This window comes from Cheilinus undulatus, linkage group 16 (assembly GCF_018320785.1).
Source record: "Cheilinus undulatus linkage group 16, ASM1832078v1, whole genome shotgun sequence".
In the NCBI taxonomy this organism is placed as follows: Eukaryota; Metazoa; Chordata; class Actinopteri; order Labriformes; family Labridae; genus Cheilinus; species Cheilinus undulatus.
The window spans coordinates 31,632,772-31,653,870 of record NC_054880.1 but is presented as its reverse complement, the minus strand read 5'-3'; the positions used below and the strand labels follow the sequence as shown (position 1 = coordinate 31,653,870).

Below are 21,099 nucleotides of genomic sequence, written 5' to 3'. Positions count from 1 at the left end.
GTTTCTTGAGTATGGGTGTTATTGCAGCTGATTTGAAAGATGAAGGAACAACACCAGAGGTAAGTGAGGAGTGAATGATGTCGGTTATCAGGGTGACCAGAGAGGGTAAACAGGCTTTAAGGAGGACAGTTGGGAGAGGGTCTAACTAAAGACAGGGACTGAATGTACCAGAGGGGAAGAACTAGAACTATAGGGGGAATTGTGAGTCAGGTTCTGGTGGATCTTATCAATTCTAGCTGTAAAGTGTGACATGGCATGAAGCTATCTGGGCTCTGTCTACATTTTGGTGTTTACACGGCAGAAAATTTGGACACAAAGAGATTGGATCAAGTACCCTGTTTGGAAACATGAACATGAAACATAATTCAAACCAGAGTGTTAGCTCTCATTGCCTTTAAACGTACAGTATACAGTAAATTCCACCACCAGGGGGCTTTCAACCAAAACAATGACAAAACAAGACAAGGTAGACCAACTCTGTCAAGCTCTGCTGTTCACTTTTAGTTTTGAATTGAGGACTCTTTTCAATAAAAATAGTGGCTGTTGTTGCATCTGTAAGCAACCCGAGATGTGCACATGTGCCCCAGCGTCACGTCTAGTGCACATGTGCACGACTCAGGTTGCATGCACGGGAACCAAGAACTGCTTTTATTGATGCAATACTCCCTCAATATGAGAAATTTATGAATAAAAACAGAACATCGGTTTCCTGACGAGTAAATACGCCTTATGAGTCGCTGTTTTTATTGAAAAGAGTCCTCAAATCAGCAGTACTGAGAAGGAGGCTATGGAGGTGGGAGGAGCTAAGCACTGGTCTGAACATGCTGCAAACAGGAGAGCAATGATACTGAGGTCAGTTTGAGCAATTAAATTTGTATCCTATGGCAGCCTCCATTAAAAGACGCGTCCCATTACAGTTTTAAAATTAAGAATTTCTTAGTCTGAAAACTCTAGGAAATATTTAAGATTCTGCAAGTAGGAGCAAATTAGGGTTTAGTGTCTTGTCCAGGGACACATCTACATGTGACTGCAGGAGCCTTTGATCAAACTCATAACTGATTGTGAGATGACCATTTCTACCTACTGAGCCACAGTCGCCACAGGACACAGCATCTGTGGTTTTCAAAAATAATTTAACACAACCACAGAACAGTTTTCCATTTTGCCTCAGTCTATAAATTAGCTTTGGCCCAGACGGCAACGTTTCTGGATAGTTGTCACATATGGCTTCTTCTTTGCATGATACAGCTTTAACTTGAATTTGTGGATGGCATGGTGAACTGTGCTAGCAGACAATGGTTCCTGGAAGTGTTCCTGAGTCCATGCAGGGATTTAAGTCCAGCCAGCCTGTATTTAATGCAGTGCCCTGAGGGCCCACAGATCAGCAGCACCAAATATTGACCTTTGGCCTTATTGCTTACACACAGAGATTTCTCCAGATTTATTGAATCTTTTATTATGCACTGTGACTGGTGAGTTATATAAAGTCTTTGCACTTTTAATATTGTGGAACATTTATCTGAGATTGTTCCACAGCTTTCAGGCACAGTTTAAAATGCTACTGGCATCATATTAGTTACAGCTATTTTTCATTAGTACCACTTTTATAGCTTTTTTTGCACCCAATCTGACTTTTTGACATGTGCTGCTACCATCAAATTCAAAATGAACATTTTTGTATTTTTCATGAAAAGGGTAAACGTCCCTATTTCAACATCTGACATGTTGTTTGTGTTTTGTTGTGAATAAAATAAGAGTTTATGGCATTTGCAAATCACTGCATTCTTTTTTATTTACATTTTAAACAGCACCCAAATTTTTTTGGAATTTGGGTTGTTAAACAAATACATCCCTGGCACTTTGTATCAGATGTAGGTATGATAGAGCCTTTAGTCATGCACAGCCAAAACTCTCTGTATAGAATCAGGCGAAAATACCTGTCTGCCAATCTTTATTTGTAATTCAATCCCTAAGAAATGAGATCTGAAGACCTTTAGAAAAGAGCAAGTCTACAGCCTTTCATTTTGTTGTATTATTTATAGAGACCCAGTATTAATTTAGTTTGAGTTAAGCACTTGGCAACATTTAACAAAGAACCTGGAAGAGCAACCCCAATCCATCATCGTTCTACACAAAAGGAAAAATGTTCTGGGATTTTTTTATACTTATTTATTTTTTATTTTTCTAAAAAAAAAAAAAAAATCACAGCTGCTACGTCTGGAGATAAGCCCAGAACTCTCTCGGAGGTACCTTAGAAGAGTGCAATTGTTGGTAGTAGCTCCTCCTAGCTCCTTTGAAATAGTAATTATTGAAAAAAATCTCTCAAATTCAAATTAGGATAAAAAATAATTAAAAAACCAATCACTTGTTTAGTCCAAAACAATTCCATTCCATCAGTGAGCTACTGCAGGGTTTACAGTGAGTTTAAGAAAAGGAGAAATGTTAAACTAGGACACATTACACCACAGGCACCAATTAGCATACAGACTCTGCTGTGTTACAACAGGGAGCTGAGGGAATGACCCTGGTTCACAGTGTCATGTGTAGACATGTGCCCCCTGATTGACCCCTAAGGTGGTGCTGACACTCTAGGAAAAGTGACTGTATAATTAGCTGGGTGGACACCTTAATGACTGTGTACATGGAAAAGTGACACCGAATAGTCAACTATTTAATGATTTGTTCAAAAAGCCACATTCAGCTGCTAGTCTCAAAGTCAAACACCTGCTAATAACCAAGGCTAACTCAACACCAGCTATGGTGTGGAGTTATAAAGTCTGGCTTTAAATTTTTCCTAATTTCTCAAAATTAATTATGACTCATAACTGTTCTTTGCTTAAATGTCAACTTCTTTATATTTTCAATGCAACTGGGAAAATAACTCATGTACTATCATTTCATCTCCTTTAGAGATAAACAACAAAAATAAACTAAACCATTAAACTCATTGGGCTCTACTGTATGCCCAGCACAAAGCATTTTAACATACAGTGGAGGTGTCTTCTTTTTAATCCCACCTGATGTTGTTAAGTGCAATCATGTTGTTTAAATAAAATATCAATTTGCTCTCCTGTTTGCTGCTATGGTTTATTTCAAAACAAGTAGTGGTCAGGCACAAAGGTGGTGGGCTCCGATCTTAAAAAAACAAAGAAAACTGCGGCACCTTCTAGCCTCAGGACCCAACATTTTCTTCATTGACCAATAGGACTCCAAAATTTAAAAAAAAGTATGTTTATTTAATAAATAATTTTGTAGGTTGAAAGTTGGACAAAACAAAATAAATAACCTGACTCACTGGAAACAGCTTCACGACCTACTTTTGGGTCATGACCCAGCAGTTGAGAACCACTGCCTTATACCACCTAATGCCTGGTCAATGTGTTGATATTTAGAGGACAATTTTTCAAGTTCAACATACATTTTCTGAGCTTGTGTAACAATAAGAAAAATGTTCCACAATGTAAAATTTCAAAGACTTTGAATATCGCAGCATCTATAGTCCATAATATCATCAACAGATTCAGAGAATTTGAAGAAATCTCTGTGCACAAGGGACAAGGCCAAAGGTCAATATTAAATACTCATGATCTTTTGGCCCTCAGGTAGCACTGCATTAAAAACAGGCCTGATGGACTGGAAATCACTGCATGGGCTCAGGAACACTCCTATAAATCATTATCTTAGCCATGCTGTCCAAAAATGAAAGTTAAAGCTGCATAATGCAAAGAAGCTATATGTGAACACGATCCAGAAACGCTGCTGTCTCAGACAGATCTTAGGTCTGGATAGTCAGATCTGACAGTGTTAATCCTCAGTCGGGGTCACCCCTCATTCAAACAGCTCTAAGTAGACAGGAGTGAGTAAACTCCAGACATCAGTAATCAATTTAAAGACTAAAAATAGAAAAGACAGTGTTTCTTGAGTGTTCAGCAGCTTTAAATGCTGCTAGGATGGTCAGGGTCCTGGTCAGGTTTGAGAGGAAGATAAATAGTTCCAAATACTCTGATAGTTGGGGAGAAAATGTGCTGCCCTCTGGAACAAAAAAACACACAGCTCGATCCAAAGAGGGATCCATCTTTCAACTCAACATAAAAGCACACGTCCAACTGAGACAAGAGAAAGGTCTTTATCCTGGACTTCTTGTTCAAACTCTGTGTATTGATCCAAAGAAAATGTGCAGAGAGAAACTCCTTCAAGTCTGGAGGGAGGAAAGAGGCTCTGAATCCAACATTCAGATGTCTTCAGATGGTAGAAACTCATCTGAAAAAGGTCACGGTTGTTATCAAGGCACTGGGCGCATAACTGAGTTTTCATTTTCCCTTTTTATACTTAGTTACAAATTAGCTGCGTCTCGTTTTTACCTTTAACTCGTTTTTTCCACATATCAAAGTGGAAATGGAAAAATGAAGTTTGCTTTAATGGGTTTTCATTTCAGACTTCAAGGCAATAATTTTGAGAAAATGAGACGGAGCCTGTAGACCTCTGATATCCTTTGTCTGTCCACACTGAAGTAAGCCTCATGTTCTTCCAATACTGATTAAAGAATTACAGAGGACAGCAATTATCCATTACCATTTTACAAGCCAGCTAGCACATGTGGTTTTCTGACAGTACCTGCACCCTAATGTGCTCCAAGGACTTTGGAAAGGAGTTTGCCAGAAAAGCTATCAGGATTTTTCACGGAAAAAAAAACTAATTAAAAGCAAAGACACAGCAAACTTTCAGTTTGAAGGAGTTTTGAACAATGGTCAAGTCTAAAATACTGGAAAAGATCCAACTGAAAGATCCATTCTGACACAGCTCTTTATATATTTCATTTTATCAAAGGCTTGTGCGGCACTGCTGCAAGTTTAAGAGAGAGCGCAACTTTTCAATTGACTCTCTGCTGAGTGGCGATGAGCAGCGGCATTGCCAGCTGTAATCCGGTACACACTATGCATATAATTTATAACATTATTGAGTGAAAATAAGACAATGACAACAGCAGATCATGAGTTTAATTCTTTTCCATGTCTCTCCTTTTCTATTCTTCAGTCTTTAGCTGCATGCACTCACAAACGTCATGACACAAATAAATCTGAAGGCATACGATTGGTGCAATGTAACTTGTAGCGCTAACTAACAGCTCAGGGCTTATTCAGGGTGATGAAAGTTCTTTAGACAATGTCTGTGCTCACTCTAAGTGCTGAGCACTCCTTTGGCTGATTACATTGGTTTTCATATTAAAGCAGTATGATGACAGACAGACATCTGAGTGGCGCTGAGGAACATTTGTAAGAGACTGAAATAGATGAGGAGGCTGCTCTATGAGAGTTTGATGCAACAGGGGAGACAATGAATAATCTTCTTGTAGTTAGGACTGTAGTTTAATATTATTTTTTTCTCAACCAGCTTGTTATTGTTAGTAGTGGCAGTTATGTTCTGTCTGCGTGATGCAGTTTTCTTTTTGCTCTCTCCTTTCTTTTCTTAAAATGATGTTGACAAATAATTGAATCAACTGCTGCTTCGTACCAAAGTTTACTTGACGTTTCTCTGGAATAGCTTTATAACAGGCCTAGTACGTTTCTCTCAATATGTTTGAAGGTTCAGTTGTTTAGCTTTGTGTGAATTTTCTGAATTTTAGTGTGGCAAAAGTTGTTAATTTATTTATTTTTGTGTCTTACATGTAAATCTGATCATGCACCGACAGATTCCTTTTCACAACCAATCACCTTTCCTGGCTAACATTTTTAAATATTAGCATATTAATAACCTTTAATTGTGGACGAACACTTAACTGCCTCTCTCTCTGTCTCAGTGATTTATACTTGGGAATAAGAGTTTAATATGGAAGCCCATTCCTGCCTATAAAAAAAGGAAAAACGTGAAATTTTGGCAATTCCAAAAATAACGGAAAAAGTAAAAATGATGAAATAAAAAGTCATAATTATGGGATAAAACAAATCAAAATGAGAAAATAGGTCGTAATTATGAGATAAAAAGTCATAATTATGAGATAAAATGTCAAAATTAGATATAAAGTCATGATTTAGAGATAGAAAGGCCTAATTATGAGATTAAAACCAAAATTAGATATGGAGTCATAATAATGAGATAAAAAGTCAATTATTAGTTAAAAAGTTGAAATTATGAGAAAAAAGTTACAATTATGAGATGATTTTTTATCTCATTATTTGGACTTCATAATTTGGACTTTTAAAATCTCATTTTTATTACTTAGGAGTCTTTGTTTTAATTTACTTTTAGAATTTTAACATTCACATTTTTCCTTTATAATTGGCAGAAATGGGCTTCCACTATTTAAACTTGTTTTGTCCTTCTTTAATTTAATTATTCTTTGACAATGCTTGTGCACTGGGGTGTTAAATGAAAACACTAATATACACTGTAACTTTGATGTTTGGGCACTAAACTAAAAGCTGTTAGCATACAAGTTAAGATGTTATATTTTTCAGTTTATACAAAATTATTTGTTCAAATTTGGCAACATAGATGCAGCAGTCTGGGCTATTTGTACTTTTCATGAACACTGTACTATCCAGTGGGAATTCATGGTTCATGTACTCTATACATCAGGTATGTTTGATATGTAAAGCACATGGGAATGTGCAATATTGTGATTTCTGTTTGTGATTAAAGCGTTTCCCCTCATTAATTTATCCCTGCCTCCTCTTATGCCATCTGCAGTGTTAAAGGCGGCCATCCAGTTCAACTGCACTTTACTTGTTCTCTGCAATGACAACAAAGACTGATCTATAAATCTGACCCTGAAAAAAGTTGGAGTGGTGCTGCTGTATAGTATTTAGTCATGCTTGTTGGCTGAGCTTAGATAAGCTGCAATTAATAGGTTTTGTCTTAATCTTCTTATCTTACTAAAAATGTTTATTTTATCCTTTGAAAGGATGCAAAAGAAAAAAAATCTTGAGTCTTTTGTATTCTGCCACAAATGAAAAGAAAACTACATTTCAAAGCTGCATTCCCTACCCACTAACCAAATATATATTTATTTTTCCTCCCATCCCCCCCGAAAGCTGTAAAGCCTTTTCAGCCCTGCTTGTATTTCAATGAGCAGCTCATTATGAGGCTAAATCTCAAATTTGGCTTCTCTCAGGTACTTTAAAAGCTCCAGTAGTTAAGCAAAGAGGAGTATTTACATTTCTCCTACTCATTATTCCTGCAGTGACCTCGAGAGGAGAATTAACCTACACTCTGTAGCTCTGTGAGTCCAGTAGTGGAGAAGTCCTCACCAGCAGAGCTACTGTTTTCCATATAGTATGTTTAATTGATGAACCTTTATTAATGATAGTAGCATTAAGGCAAGTGATTCCACTGTCAGTAATTATGTTAGGGATAGGCCTGTTTATTATGAACAGTCTGCATTATCACCTTTGTGTTGGTCTATTTGTGACTGAATTATAACTTATTTTCTTGTTTCTGCTGCTGTGATGTTGATTAAACACAAGTCCTATGTGCTAAAAATGACTCATACTCTCCTGGGTAATGTAGAGTGTAAATATAATGTACATACTGTATGTAGGTTGGAATCAGACAACACTTGCTGGCAAGGCTCCAGGCCAGAACACAACAGTTCCTGGAAAAAAAATAATAAACTGCAACAACAACAAATCACACAGATTCAGATCATCCTCTGCTCTGCTCTACACTTACCACTTTCTGCCTGAGGCTGCGAACACAACACAGTTACAGCGCAATGTTAAACACCACCCTCTGCTCTACACATCAAGATAAAGAGCATTGTCTACATCCGTTTTACATTTTAAATTCCCTTTGTGATGAGAGAACAAACAGATGACACATTTGGGAATTAGAGTGAACTTTAAATGCCGGAGCTGCAAGACAAAAACATCCTTTTGACTTTTGTGAATGAAGACAAAAGGCCTTTTGTCCTCCAGGGCACAGCGATGCATGGGACATTTAATCAGAGGTTTGTTTGTGTCAAACACTGGACACACCTGTCTGGCCTTCTGAAAAGACAAAGCATTATGATCCCCATGGTCTTGGACCAGCGAGTCCAGATTTATGAGGGCCATGGGTAAACTTTCTCCCACTGTGGAGGAAATACAACTCTCAATCTTACACACAGAGCAGATTCCATCATTTTTACCATACTCTTACCATACTCTTCAGAGAAAAACTGAAGCAAGAGTTTCTAAGTCAGTGTAAAAGAAAGTGCAGTGTCTTGATAAATCCCTCGGTATGGTAACACTCAAGTCTAACTTTATTGTCCTTGACCCAGTATAGAAGCACTGCTGGAGAATTGATTTATTGATGGAAGTATGTTAGTCTCTGCTATGATGGGAGAAGATAAGCCCCCTTTCATGTTGTGACTATTTGATGTTCCTCAGTGCTAACAAGTTAGCAGGCAGCTAATGGTTGTATGTCCCATAGTAGAAACATGGATCACCCTGATTTCTTTTTCTTCTTTTTCTTTCTTTTTGCACATTTGTCATGTCATATTTGGCATGTTTAAGATCGTCGAACAAATTTTGATATTCGACAAAAAACCCTGATTAAATGCAGTTTTTAAATGATTATTTCATTTATTAAGTGATAAAAAACCATCCAAACCTGACCCTATGTGAAAAAGTAATTGCCCCCTAAACCTATATGATTGAGTCACCTCTTGCAGAAACAAGTGCAAACAAGCATTTGTGATTATTGGAAATCCCATCAATGTGGAGGAATCTTGGCCCACTCTTCTTTGCAGAATTATTTTAATTCAGCCACACTGGAGGGTTTTCCAGCATGAACGGCCTGTTTAAGCTCATGCCACAGCATCTCAGTCAGTCCGGACTTTGATCAGGCAACTCCAAAACACTTTTTTGTTGTTTGAAGCCTTTCAGAGTTGGACTTACTGGTGTGTTTTCATTGTTCTGCTGAATAACCCAAGTGTGCTTGAGCTTGAGCTCACTGACTGATAGCCGGACATTCTTCTTCAGGATTTTTTTGTAGAGAGCAAAATTTATGGTTCCATTAATTACGGCAAGTCATCTAGGTCCTGAAGCAGCAAAGCAGCCCCAGACCATCACACTAACATGTTTGACTGTTGGTATGACCTTTATATAAAATGCTGCATTTCCTTCCAAAAAACACAACTTTTGTCACCTAAGTCCACAGAATAATTGGACAAAAGTCTTGGGGATCATCAAGATGTTTTGGAAAATATGAGCCTTTGTGTTCTTTTTGGCCAGCAGTGGTTTTGGCCTTAGAACTCTCCCATGGATGCCATTTTTACCCAGTGTCTTTCTTATTGTTAAATCATGAACACTGACCTGAATTGAGTCAGGTGAGGCCTGCAGGTCTTGATGTTCTGGGTTCTTTCGTGACCTTCTTAATGAGTTCTCGATGTGTTCTTGGAGTAGTTTTGGTAGGCATGGGAAAGTTCAACACAGTTCCAAGTTGTCTCTGTTTGTGGGTAATGGCTCTCACTGTGGTTTGTTGGAGTCCCAAAGAGTGAGAAATGCCTTTTCTATTTGGGGCAGTTACTTCTTTTGCAAAGAGCCAGGTAGGTTTGGATAGCTTTTTTCCTTAATAACTGAAGTCATCATCTAAGAACTGCACTTTGTATTTACTCAGGTTATCTTCATCTAAAGCTGAAATTTGCTTGATGATCTGACAGAATTTAAATTTGACATATATATAAAACAAGAAATCAGAAATTGGCAAATAGTTTTCACAGCACTGTAAATTTCACAAATATTCCGTCCTCTACATTTGGGACAAATGATATGCACGCCATCTGACTGGCTAAAAACTGGACCAAAATATGGACTGAAAATGCCAGAGAATGGAGACCTCCACTGTCCCTGGAAATGTTTTGAACATAAAACGTGAACACTCACTTATGGTCTTTCCCTACTTTGGCATAAGGCCATTAAAAAAAATAACACAACAGTCTAACAAGCCATAATTCATTTTATGTGGTAATTTATTAAAAGAAAGGCTAGAAGTAGAATACAAGTAACGAATGGACTGTAGCACTGAGTGGGCCTACTAAATTCTCACCTAATAACTATGGTTTTATTTCAACTGAACTTATTTCATGTATTTTACAACAAAAGGCAAAATACCATTTAAAACCACTTTACATTTTTCTATTTTTTGAAAGAGTATCACACCCCCCTGGGAGTCCCAAAAGCCATTTCTGAAAACCTCTCCGCTACAAATGCAAAACTAAGTTCCATACCTTAGAGTAAATCAATTTCCCAACCTCTTTAAGTACATGTTTAACACTGAGAAATTCAGCACTCTATGATTTAAGTTATATGATTTATTTGCTATTCATAAACTCAAAATACATTAAAAATAAATTGCTTAAAAATAATGTGGGTAACTATTTGATTACCATTTGATAAGCAAAAATATCTGAGGAAGCATGCCCCTGGAACTCCCTAAGTTCGACAAAGTGCCAAATATTTAACAGCCTGAGCTCAGGAACTATTCCGAAAAAACACTGACTGTCAACAGAGTTCACCGTTCTATCCACAAATTCAAGCTAAAGCTGTACAGTGCAAAGAAGAATTCATATGTGAACACCGCCATCTTCTCTGAGCCAAAGCTCATTTAAAATGAACTGAGGCAAAATGGAAAACTGTTCTGTGGTCAGATGAATCAAAATTTGAAATTATTTTTGGAAACCATGGATGCAGTGTCCTGTGAAGTAAAGAGGAGAGGGACCACCCAGCTTGTTATTGTTGCATGGTTCAACAGCCTGCAACTCTTATGATACGGGTTGCATTAGTGCCTGTGACATCAGCAGGTTACACAACTGGAAAGACACTATCAATGCTGAAAAGTATTTCATGCATATCCCACCAACAGCATAGCTTCATAACAGAAGAGTGCGAGTGCTGAACTGGCCTGCTGGCAGTCCTTTCCCCAGTAGAAAACATCTGGCACATCATAAAACGAACAAAAAACAATCTGGCTAAGACCCAGGACTGTTGAGCAGCTAGAATCCTGCATCAGGCAAGAATGGGACAACATTCCTCTCCTAAAATTCAGCCGCTGGTCACCTCACTTTACAGACGTTTACTAACTGTTTCCCTGTCCCTACTTTTTTTAAATGTGTTGCTGCCATCAAATTCAAAATGTGCAAATATTTTTCATTAAATGGTAAAATGTCTGATTTTTAATATGCGATCTGTGATATGAGATTTATAAATCATTGCATTCTGTTTTTATTTACATTTTACACTGCAGCCCAGCTGGAAAAATGACCTTCATCTTAGACTGGGAGAAACAGGTTTTAATAGCAAATGGAAAATTGATGATCTATGGCACACTGTGAAATCCTCATGGACTGACATCAATGTGTAGAGACTAGATCTTAGGGCACCCATGCCGGTTTAGTTTCTGTGTTTTGTTTTTGTTTAACTCTTTTTCTCTCTGACCTTCTACTGTTGGCTTTTAAAGATGTCAGAAGTTATTTTCTTAATACTGTCACGCAAGCACAAAGACAAATCAATAAAAAGTTTGAACATGGATTTTGTTTTAGGAAGAGAATATTTTGCCTGGACTAATTTGATCATTAACTTTATGAGAGAAAAGCAAAAAATACTACATAACACGATTATCCTATCACCCTTAATTTACCTCAGTAAGATGCATGCTGAAGAGGAACAGTTAATCAATAAGGTTTTATTGGTCGAATGCAATCCTACCACAATACAGTCCCTGCTTAAAGATGTTGTGTTGTTCCCTTTATACGAACAGAGATCAAATAAAATAAAACCATAATAGAATAGTAAGAAACACTGATAATCTCATGATAGGGACTGAAGTTAGAGAGTGACCTCATTTAGGTTGCTGTTGGCCAGAGGGTAGGAGCACTTCTTGTCCTGATGTATCTGCTATCTTCTTTCCGACGGCAGCAGGGTGAAGAGAACATCATGTGGGTGTTTGGGATCGGAGAAGATTCTTCTAGCCTTATTCTTGCAGTGCCTGGTGTAAATATGCTTTAGGCAGTGCATAGCACTGCTTGAAACTGTGTACTAAGCCTAACTAACCCCTCTTTGCCTGGCTTTGTGGGGCTATTTGGCGTTGTTTCTGTACCAGACTGCAATTTTCCACATGTGAACAATCTCGATGACAATAAAAGCCTTTCTAATTCCAGCTACTGTTCACAGACACATGGCTGGTTTACTAACATACATGGGAAAACAAACCTCAGCTTGCCTTGTGTTGTCTCTATTTTGTTCAAACTGATATCAATCTTCTTTTCTAAAAAGGACTGTTATTTTTTTATCCTCTGCAGCTACGGTCAAACTACCGGCTCATGAGACATTTGCATTGCTCTCCCAATGCAGCCATCTAACTTAAATCTCAAAACAAAAGTGAAAATACAAAAAGTTTACGTTTCCCATGAATACAATATCAATTAAATTTGGTTTCACCTCTAAATTTTCAAAAATGACCTTGCAGGAAGCTGAAAGTTTTATTGCACAGCATGAAAGATGTCTACATATGTCTATTATACCAAAAGATGTTTGACTATTTCAGTAAAGTTTGCCATGATCTTCATCAATAAATGCCAATCTAATTTTGATAAACTCAGAGCAGATGAATCCTCATGCCCCCCTGAGATCTTTGATGCCCCACCTAGGGGTTCTTGGACCCTAGGTTGGAAACCAATGGTTAAAGAATATGACATCTGCTACTATATGTATCTGTGATATATTTTATATTAATGACAGTACCAAAGTTTTTATAGAAAAAATAAAAATATGCATTCTTATTTTTAACCCAAAACTGCTGCAGCAGTGGACAATCAGATATCGGATGAGTCTGAGTGCTAATACAAAGCAGTGATACAGAGAAATAAGATGCTTTTTAATCAATTCATAGCAGCTACACTCTAAAAAAAATCTCATGCAGCTCTGCAGAGGATGTGCCTCTCTCTGAGTGCTGCATGCCTCTCCGCTCTACCTCATCCCCACTAACTCACCAGTCTGCAAAGGCATTGTATGAAGCCTTTTAAGCGTCTTGTAAAGATACATAGATTAATGTTGGTGGCTGTCACAGACAGAGTAGAGCAGAGAGGCAGTGTTGTCTCCTGGTCTCGCAAAGTATTTCTCAAAGTCCTGACCTGTAGATTTTAGACTGTGAGCTTCACACCTTACAAACGCTGACACCAATTAAAATGGCCTAAATAGAAAAAACATGAAATTATAGATAGAGAGCACAATCACAAAATCTACTTCTTCTGGTTTATTACTGATAACTCAGAGGATGTATCTGATCTTAGGTATGGGCTTTTTCTAGGGCCTGATTAGTCAGTTTAATTGGCTAATTATATTCTATCAAAAATAATCGTTAATCAGCCAAAATTTGGCCAATGGACGCCGACCTTAACACCTGTATTTTCAATAATAAAGTGCAGGGAAAAAACACTGGTTGGAGTTTGATTCATAATGACTTATCAGTTCAGAAAGATAGAGGAAAGCAAATGAGAATGTACGTTTGGAGGACAATAAAGAGGAGCATTTCAAATCACGCTTTAGTTGCGAATTTTATGAAAGAGCTCATCCGCTTACCTATAACTTAGAGATAAAAATAGATTTATCATTTGTAAATACACTCACTGAGATTTTTGCATATAATTTTCTTCATGATAGTTCTTTTTATCACAATAAAAATATGAAATAAAATGTTCTGCCTTCAATTTATATCCCTGTAACACGTTTTTGAACTACATTCAAGTGATCAGAAACAGCTTTTTGTTTTATTTATTAATCAATCCAAAAGAGATTATGAAAAAGATTAAATTGGCTGATATATCGGTAATCGTAATTATTTTGATTCCTATTGGTACAGGCATTGGCACCCAAAAAAACACATATTCCTATAATCTTATATTTTACCTTTCATTACTATAAACTAGTGATAGTCCTACATGAAACATTTCTAATTAGATTAAACTCAGAATATAATTGCACCCAGTCTATCAATCGAAAGTCAAGAAAACACACTCTATAAACTAATTTCAGCCTGTAAAGGTGCATAGCTGCTTCACGCTTATGTTGCTAATATTAGCATCGCTAGCACCACTGGTCGTCAATTCTCTTTGCAGGTTCACCTCAACATTCTTACTTTAGTTTCATGTCAGTTTAACCTGATACAGCAACTTTATCTCAATTTTCTAGATCCAAATTGTGCTAAACCACACTGTTCAAATGAGATGTCATCGCTGCCATCTGTTCATCATTGTTTACAATGTTTGCGGAAGCAAGTCAGGAATCATTAAGAACATCTAAAGAGGCAGCTAGTGCTGGGTGGCTGTGTTACAGTTTAGACAGAGCATTTGACCCAGATTCTAGGCCTTAACAGATAAAAATCATTAAGAATTAGTTGGACCGACTTATGATTCTGGTGCCAACTACAAAGGGATCAGACTTTACCGGTTTAGCTGGCTAACTGTTCAAATCCCTGCAATGAACAGTGTCAAATGTTGATATGTAAGAGAATATTAAGGCAGGAACCCATTTCCAATCCAAAATGTAAATCACTGTGCCCAAAAAATCATTAATGGTGTGCCAGTCAGTCTGCTTGGTTTAAAGAAAAAAAATAACAACATTTTGTCTCTAATTTTAATGTATTTTGTTAATTTTGTAAGCACAGAATACAGTTATTTTTCTTTTTGGTTGTTTTTATTTAGTTTAAGTTAACTAAAATGATTTTGACATTTTATTTTTCATTATTTCATTCGTTTTCATCCACTATAATAACCTTGATGGCAACTCTATTGTAGGATAAAAAAAAGTCCAAAAAGCAAAGATTAATGAATGATATATTTATATGTAATGATTGCACTTGTATCTTAGAATCACTTTCTCAGCCTTGTTACTTCATGTTGCATGAAATGATATTTTACTGCTGTTTGCAGAAACGATAGCCAGCACATCCCAGGGTCTTCATGCCCACATAAGCCAAGGCTGACGGTTTTGCTGCAGCACCTGGTGAGTTAAAGGCTAGGCCAGGTGGTCCACAGCTTTGACTGCCAATTAGAGCGGCGACCATGTGAGCTCTGCCCAAGATAACGTCTAATTAACAATGGACCTCCAAGGCATAACAATTAGCTCTCCTTAAATAAATCCACAAAACAGGATACATGTCAGACTCACAAGAAAATCATCTTCTTCATCCTTTTCAGTTGCCAAACTATGCTCTACAGCGGAAAAGCAAAGCAATTAAAAAACGCAGGAAGTAACACTAATCCTAAGCAAAGTCTTGTAGAGTGAGAGCTCATGGATCAGCATACATAAAGGAGTCTACTGAAGAATGAAGGCATTTCTCCTGACAAGGTCAGAGACGTTGCAGGCCTGTCAGCAAGACTATAAAGAGAATAAGACGTACGGAAGATGCTTTACATTGATGATGACACTTTGACAAACTGTGCTGATGGACTGATGCAAACTCTCAGCCGCGCTGATTGTCAGAGAATAATTAAGACAGCAAGATGAGAGACAATAAAACAATGAAAGTCAAGGATGCATGTGTGCACTCAATTACAAATAAAGGATCACAATGCCGAAGAATAATATGGAGATGGTTGCATAGCTGAGCTAGCCATCAGGAGGAAGACACATCTGCTGCACAGTACAGTACAGTTTTACATAATGCATCCATCCCTTGAAACACACCAGCTGTGGACTCCCTTTCCCCACTCCTCCAAAGGCACCTGCCAATAAGAATTATCATACAAGCAGTTGTAGATAAAAGCCACGCAGTAATTTGACAAGCCTAATTGCAGAAGTGATGCATAGTCCCGACATCGCTGATTGCGCTAGGGAAAGATTAAGACAGCAATCACACGCCGGCTGTCTTTGGAGCAGAGGCAGTCGTGCTTAAAGTGTCATTTTGTTAATCATCTGTGATAGCTCCCCAAGTAGGTAAGATGTAACCGAGACATAGGAGGTAAATGCTCCCAAAAAGTCAATGCTATGTTCTCTCCTTATGGACTCGGAGTATAAGAAGTCTGCACATGCTGGGGGGATAAAGGAAGAATGGTGCTGAGGTGTTTCTTGGAAAAAAGCCAGAACTGTTAAGTGGAAACAGAGGGCAAATCAAAAAGCCAGGGAGAAGTCCAAGGGGAAAACAGCAGAGGAAAAAGACAGTCTGTGACCGAGCCAGGAGGCCCTGAACATAAGACACTAACTATTAGAGAAATGTTCCTGTACAGGCTGCAGACCACCACCTGAGGGACTGGAAACATTTCTGCCGCTGCGCCACTCTTGGTCCTTGTTGGTGTACATAAAGAGTCTGATTGGGACTGTGGTGAGCCACGAGGATTCCTCTGTCTAGAGCTAAAAGCCTGAATGCTAGAGCTGAATACCTGATTACACTAAAGCCTGCACTGACTTAACTCAGCCATTCTACCACACGGCTAAAGACTGGAGGAAATGCCTGGTAGAAAAAGATCTTAAAAGTGGAAGTTAGAGATTGTTAGAGAAACTTGCACGAACTTTGAATGAGACGTTAGGCGCCCTTGTCAAAACCTTTACGAATCTGTTCAGCATAGCGTGCTTTAAAGTGAAAACAGCAGCACAAGTGCGACTGCGGTTTCATCAGACTTTTCCTTGCAGCATGTCTTCATCTGGCTGGCAGCTGGTGAGAGTTGCCATGATTCACTGTGACTCATTGCTTCTCTCACACTCCATTGTTAAAAAAGCCCACAAAGGTCTCCTTTCAAAGGAATCACATAGATCTTTCAGATAACAAAGAATATACAGATGAGAGCTTGACTGAGGAGCGTATTATCGGGATGATACACATCGCTCTCAAAATAGCTGCTCCATCTCCTATAGTGTCACAGAGGCAATTGCTTATGGCAACTACCATTTCCAGATGTAATTGGGCTCCTTGATAATGGGCGGCACCAAAGCGCCCCTTCTCTATCTCTGCCACTCTCCTCTCTAAATACTGCAGTACAGTCCCCCAAGGTCACACCATCCAATCTGATTGGAGACGTGATGAGCAAGCGGCTCAGCTAATGTATTCCACTTGCTTATTATTTATAATGGCGATGAAAGGTTTCAGTGGAAAAATTAACTAGCACGCCACAGACACCTTCATTACTAAATGAGGTGACATCTCATGCAAAATGCACCACAGTTGGGCTCTCATAACCCATGTACTAAGAGTTGCCTCACAGGGACATCACAGTGACAATGAAACACTGAATGATAAATGTTTACAATTAAAAAACTTCTCTGGGGGAAATTTTTGTTTTTCCTTTGTAATAAACACCTCACAATCCCATCTATTAACATGTCTATGGTGACACTGAACCAGTATCATTCTAATCTTGATTTTTGCAATACTGTCATCATTGTTTTTTTTAAAAAAACAAACAAACAAACAAAAAAAAAACAACTTGTGTAACAACGGGAGCTTAAATACTTTCAGATAGGGCTGCTTCATATGGCAAAAAATGGGATAATAAGAAAAAAGATTACCTGTTGTTGTTTTACTACATCTCTATCACATGCATTTATCAAACCTATACATCCTTAAAGGTGCTATCTAGCCTGGTAGCATGCAGCAGAACAAACAAGAAAATTTAACATAAAGTGAATTCATATGCATGTCTAAATTAGTGTTTAACCCCCCTGAATATATAAAACAGCTTTATTTTCTATTAACTTAGCTTAAGATTTTAATTCACACATAGGGAGGGCCCACTCCACTTAGTGCACCATCTTGGCTTTTTGCATCTTGCACGTTTCTATAGTACCACAGAAAAAGACCAAGTAACAGAAACCCATTTGTAAGATTCCACTGGTTGCTACTGTTATTATGAGTTGACCATTACAATCTAGAATCTAAATATTTGGTTTTGATAATATCTCCCTATTTTAACACACTGCACCTTTAACGCTTTGAAAAAAGTAATACATGAAAAAAGATTGGAAAAAAAATTAATAAATAAAAAATACTGCCTTATAAATCATAACAATAAAAATATCAATGGCCAAAATATAAAAGCAAACACTGAAACATTTACCACATGATAAAACTGACGGAAAACATTCGTAACAGAATGCAGCAATGTGAACATTTAAGCATGATGAGCTTGTTTTTATAATTGAGGTAGGCTGAAACTGTGATTGAACTCGATTCATTGTCTAGCCCTATGTTAATGTATGTTTAAACAGACGACTTGCTTGTTTTAAAGGGGACATATTTTACTCTTTTAAGACAAGTTTATATCAGTCTCAGAAGTCCCCAAAACATGCCTGTGAAGTCTGTTGCTGAAAAACACTCCAGTATAAGATTTTATATTGGTCTAAATACCCCTCTGTTTCAGCCCTGCTCACCGAACCAGAGGGCAGTGCTAACTCCCCACATTATGAGGGGAAAATCTGACAACAGCTTGTTTTAGCAGAAAAGTGATTTTTGCATAATAAGTCCCTTTAAGTCCATAATTATTCAAAGAACAAGGCTGCAGCTTGGACTCTGTCAAAGAAGCAGCTGTAAACACTACTACTCCACACACTTGCTACTAAATTAGAGCTTAGACTGGGACCAAAAATTCCAGCATGACCCTACCCAACACTGTGACCATTTTCTCAGAACATGTCCTTTTTAAATAGGGATGGGAATCGAGAACCAGTTCCAGTTGAGAACTAGCTGCAATTGGTTCAGTCCATCAACATCATTTACATTTAATCTTAATGATTCCCTTATCAATGCCTTACTTCCACGTGCCTTGAAAAACACGGACTCCAGAGAGGCAGTTAGCTGAGCAAACAAGAACAGAGAAGTCGAGGAAACGTAAAGGACAGTCGCATCTTTTTGCATAAGAACTGTTAATCTCATACAGAGATCTAGTATCCAGAGACTAGTTTTATATTTATTTGAAGGTTTTATATTTTAAAGAAAGTTTGATGTTAAACATTTTTTTAGTCTTAAAAAAACGACTGTTAAAATTAAAGTAATTGAAGTGTGCTTGTCATTGACTCTCACTGAAGGTGGCATACATCTTGTTCAATGTTCAGATAGAAGAGACTCAATACAATTTTAATTAACAGTGAAAACCTATATAATCTACTTTTTCCAAAAAGAAAATTCACAGAAGTAATTTCTGAGGGAATCTATGAATAATTGAATTGATAGGCAGAATCGATAATGGCACCAGATCATTAAAATCATATCAATTCCTATCCCTATTTTTAAAGGACCAATACCAAGTTTAACCCCATTTTTTAAGTAGGCTTTTGTATTTACAATGCTTAACAAATTTATTAGACCATCCTAACCCTAACCACAGTAAGGTTTATGCCACAGCTGCCCTAAATGAACAACATTAATAATTACCAAAATCATTTTTATGTTTCTGCAATGGTTAATACACCAATATGTAGAAGCTCTTTAACCCAGATGATATTATTAATGCTAAAATATAATTATTATTGTTATCCATGAATTTTCAAATTTATTGATTTACAAAAAGACTGAAAAAATAGAAAAGCACATTATTTCTTGATTAATATGTCAAATTATAGATATTTACTTGCATTCCTGAACAGAAAAATGAGTTTCAGTACTTGAATGTTATGCTTGATTCATTTCTGACTTCTCAGAGAAGCCCAAATTTGGGTGAATTCAGTTTGAAATCCCTCATTCCTGTTCAAAATGGTAAGACGTGGAGAGCTCACTGAAATTGAAAGAGTCCACATTAAAGCACTTCATGATGCTGGACGGTCTCTGAGACAAATATGACAGGTGGTCTAATAAATTTGTTAAGCACTGTATATATAGTTTTCAAATACTCCTTGGAGCTGTTTTAATGAAAGAAATATGATCAAATGAGATGATGAAGAGCCTAACAAGAAGCATTCATGACATAATCCCACAAATATAGTCTACATTTAAAGAAAGCAGTGATATAATGCGCTGAATGTAGCTTTAAGCCTTCTTGGGCCCTGGGCAGTGTGTCTCTTGATTTGTGCCCTGCTGAAAGTTTCTCTAAAGAAGCAACATAAGAAGAAAAACTACAAAAAATAGACAAAAACTCAGAAATCAGTCCCAGACCATTGAATCTAAGCTTTATGCTAACTGTAGCTCTGCTAAAGCTTTGTTCATACAATAATAAACATGGGATTTCTGACTACTTTTCACTATTAAAGTCCCTACTTGATATGTTACCTGAATGCATTTATTGAGCTTTTTATGCCTCTCTTCAAACACCAGGACAGTGGATAGAGCTGGAGGTTGGGAGAGAGGGTGAATGACATGCTTATGCTGTGTATGGTGTCCACAAACTAATCACGAAGCCACCAGTGCTCTGCCCATAAGGCTTTAACTATGAAATATCATATCAGAAAATCAGGAGTTTTCACTCACAGCTTCACAGAAACAGCAGGAGAAAAACCTAAAACCACAAACTCAGTCAGCACTGAAAAGTAAAGAAAAAGAGAGTGTGAAAGCATCTTTCTGTGAGACATGAGATGAGCATCGTACCACAGGTTTGAGGAAAAAGGAGGGGGACTGTATCGTAATTTCACAAAACCTGCCATAATGCTGTTACTGCTGAGATTTAAAATGATCTAAGGTCATAGTGTCCACCCCTATGTGTCATATCTACAGCACAGATATCTTTCTCTGTCCAACTACTGTTGGTAAGCAACAGTTGCTTCAGTCCACAGCAGAACACAGTGAAGACTGAGCAGTGCACAAGTTAGCCAGCAGCCCTAAAACACCAGATCTAAAGCAAAGAAATCAAAACCAGTCCTCAAAAAGAAGAGGTCTCTCTTTTTTTCAACATGACTTTAAAGCAGTGGTTCCAAACTGGTGGGTCTGGAACTGAAAGTGGTTCATGGAGCCATTTTCAGTGGGTCAGAATACAGCGTTTGAACAAAACTAACTCCAAGAAGCACTTTTTAGACATGTTTGATTTGCTCTGGCTGTCTTGTCACATTTTTGTACCTTCTTAAGCCAGAACTGTGCCTTTTTTATATCAAAGTAACCTTATTGGTTGAATAATCTCAGAAATTTCTAATTAAGGAGTTGGTGGTGGGTAGTGTGGATAGACCAGAGGAGAAGCACTGCTTTAAAGTGTGCACTTGTGTGTTGGTG

General features: G+C 37.6%; 1 protein-coding gene across 1 annotated transcript in view; it reads right to left on the bottom strand.

The window, feature by feature from the left end:
* LOC121524109 (CMP-N-acetylneuraminate-beta-galactosamide-alpha-2,3-sialyltransferase 1-like) overlaps window positions 1-21,099 on the bottom strand; it is a 130,198-nt gene that overhangs the window by 108,563 nt on the left and 536 nt on the right. The window lies entirely within an intron of this gene.